The sequence below is a fragment of the Silurus meridionalis genome, chromosome 19, assembly GCF_014805685.1.
Source record: "Silurus meridionalis isolate SWU-2019-XX chromosome 19, ASM1480568v1, whole genome shotgun sequence".
NCBI lineage: Eukaryota > Metazoa > Chordata > Actinopteri > Siluriformes > Siluridae > Silurus > Silurus meridionalis.
The window spans coordinates 964,844-968,437 of record NC_060902.1 but is presented as its reverse complement, the minus strand read 5'-3'; positions in this window follow the sequence as shown (position 1 = coordinate 968,437).

Below are 3,594 nucleotides of genomic sequence, written 5' to 3'. Positions count from 1 at the left end.
GTTTTTGTCTTGTTTTGTGTACGTGGAAGTCAATATTAACACACTGATGTATAACATGCAGTCTTTTCCTGACGAGATCTGGCAACCCGGCCACGGATCTAGGCTGATGTGCCGATCTTCTTCTTTTCTTTTTTTTTTTTTTTTTTTTTAAGTTTTTAATTAAAACATTAATTTGTACTTCAAAGAAATAATCAGAGCCTGAACGCTGGAATCTTCCTCTCGAGGAAAGAAAACAAAAAACTACGTTGTGTTAAATATCGTGATGTATCGTGTCACTGATTATCGGCACATTCCTATTAACGACCCCACACACACACACACACACACACACACACACACACAATGATTTATATTTCATTTATGTTTGGTATTATAAAATATATATATATAATAACGGACTATGACAGTTTTAGTTCTTTAGCGCCATGCTGTGTATTTTTTATTCATATTTTTTATTTCTAATATAATTTTAAAACACTGGAGTGAAAAGAAAAAAAAAAAGTCGATTTTTTTGTTATTTTTGTTCTGATCTTGACTGTAGCGTGTAGATGTTTAGACAAAGCCGTCTCTCGGTTTCCTCACGCCGTGTCGGGATGTAAAGAGAAGCAGGAGTTGTGCAGCTGGTGTGTTAGTAAACTGTGTAGAAGTGCTAGAGAAGAGAGAGAGTGCCCGAGTCGTAGCTGTAGTCCTGCTCTCCTGCATGTCCTGCAGTTTCACTGTAAACAATCACATCGTTCTCTTCTTTACTTTCTCTTCTTTAAAGAAAATAAAGACGTGCTGATCTGTAATGTAACATGAATCCAGACGCCACCTCGTGATCCAACTCTGTGTGTGCAGTGAGAAGACGAGCTTTTATTCATTACACTCAAATAAAACCTCTGTAAGGAAAACTGTGTGTGTGTGTGTGTGTGTGTGTGTGTGTGAGAGAGAGAGAGAGACTGAAAGTGAGTGTTCCTCTAAGTAAGAGATTGAGAATGTGAGTGTGTGTGTTTGAGAATGTGTGAGAGAGAGAGTGTGTGTGTGTGTGTGTGTGTGTGTGTGTGTGTGTGTGTGTGTAAGACTAAAAGTGAGTGTTCCTCTAAGTGAGAGATTGAGAATGTGTGTGTGTGTGAGAGGGTGTGTGTGAGAGACTGAAAGCGAGTGGTTCTCTAAGTGAGAGATTGAGAATGTGTGTGAGAGTGTGTGTGTGTGTAAGACTAAAAGTGAGTGTTCCTCTAAGTGAGAGATTGAGAATGTGTGTGAGAGAGTGTGTGTGTGTGTAAGACTAAAAGTGAGTGTTACTCTGAGAGATTGAGAATGTGTGTGTGTAAGATTGAAAGTGAGTGTTACTCTGAGAGATTGAGAATGTGTGTGTGTGTGTAAGACTGAAAGTGAGTGTTACTCTAAGTGAGAGTGTGTGTGTGTGTGTGTGAGAGAGAGAGAGAGAGAGATTGAGAATGAGTGTGTGTGTGTGAGAGAGAGAGACTGAAAGCCTGAAAGCGAGTGTTCCTCTAAGTGCTAAGTGAGAGAGAGAGAGAGAGAGAGTGTGTGTGTGTGAGAGAGAGAGAGAGATTAAAAGTGTGTGTGTGAGAGATTGAGAATGTGTGTGAGAGATTGAGAGTGTGAGAGAGAGATTGAAAGTGTGTGTGTGTGAGAGAGAGATTGAGTGTGTGTGTGTGAGAGAGAGAGAGAGAGAGAGATTGAAAGTGTGTGTGTGTGTGTGTGTGTGTGTGTGTGTGAGAGAGATTGAGTGTGTGTGAGAGAGAGAGAGAGATTGAAAGTGTGTGTGTGTGTGTGTGTGTGTGAGAGAGAGTGTGTGTGAGAGAGAGATTGAGAGTGTGTGAGAGAGATTGAAAGTGTGTGTGTGTGTGTGAGAGAGAGAGATTGAGAGTGTGTGAGAGAGAGAGAGAGTGTGTGTGTGTGTGTGTGTGTGTGTGTGTGTGTGTGAGAGAGAGAGAGATTGAGAGTGTGAGAGAGATTGAGTGTGTGAGAGAGATTGAGAGATTGAGAGTGTGTGAGAGAGAGATTGAAAGTGTGTGTGTGTGTGTGAGAGAGATTGAGAGCGTGTGTGTGTGTGAGAGAGAGAGAGATTGAAAGTGTGTGTGTGTGTGTGTGTGTGTGTGTGTGTGTGTGTGAGAGAGATTGAGTGTGTGTGTGTGTGAGAGAGAGAGAGAGAGATTGAGTGTGTGTGTGTGTGTGTGTGTGTGTGTGTGAGAGAGAGATTGAGAGTGTGTGAGAGAGAGATTGAGAGTGTGAGAGAGAGATTGAAAGTGTGTGTGTGTGTGTGTGAGAGAGAGATTGAGAGTGTGTGTGTGTGAGAGAGAGAGATTGTGTGTGTGTGTGTGTGTGTGTGTGTGTGTGTGTGTGTGTGTGTGTGTGTGAGAGAGAGATTGAGAGTGTGTGAGAGAGAGATTGAGAACGTACGCAGGTGTTTGTGATCTTATCAACACTTTTTCTGAAGCAGGTGATAAATTTCATGTTTTGACACTTTTTGTGTTAGTGGGACTTTTTTTGTATGATTTCTCCTGATTCTTTATCACATCCAACCAATTTTTGTTTGCTCAAATTTTTCTTTTTTTCTGTTTGATTAAAATGATTTTCAGGTTTGTGGAAGAGTCTCAGGTGCATGTGAACTGAAAAAGCCTTTAAATAAATCTACATTCAACTTTTCAGAATAATGAATCTATAGAGGTGTAAAACACTGCCCACGTGATCACATTTACAATAATAATGATCATTTATCATTATATTAAACTCTTACAGAAGATTTTTACACACACCTCATATTATATATAGTATATTTAAATATATTATAATATAAATGTGCATTTGGAGTTAAAATTATTTGGTTTCATACAACTGCAACATCAATAGTATTCAGGAGCATCATTAAGCGCTATTTAAGTATTAAAATAAAAACATTTTATTTATTTTTAATAGCATTTTTCATTATACACTAACACATAAACCCATTCCATTAAATTATTACTTACTATTTTTCATTATTTAAAAGCTGCTTATTGTTTCACACCGGCAGGGGGCGCTGTTCCTTCATTCTCACACAGGAGAGCTGTGAAACTCCCTCAAAGCCGCTGAGGTCAAAGGTCACAGTGAAACTCACAATATTGGAAATACAGTATTATTTTTATTAATTGCTGTAATTTTTATAATTAATTTCTTAAGCAGGTTTATGGTCGAATTTTTTCCCGACTTTTTATGCTAGAAATTCTTTATTAAAAATAAAGTGAGAATCCTGTATGTTTTTAAATGTCTTATTGTTTTATATTTTTAATTATATATTTAATTTAATTTAATTTAATTTTATAGAAATGTAGTTCAAAATATTATTATTATTATTATTATTATTATTATTATTATTATTATTATTATTATTATTATTAAAGCTTTTTAGTTTCTTCAAAAAGTTTTATTTGTATAATTATTTATTACTTTTTTACCCTGAAATTATGTTAATAATAATACATTTCAGTGTGTTTTTTTTAATACTTGTTATATTTAAAATATATTTTTATATTATATTCCTCACACACACACACACACACACACACACACACACACACTGTGCTGCTGGTCTGTAGGGCTGTGTGTGTGTGT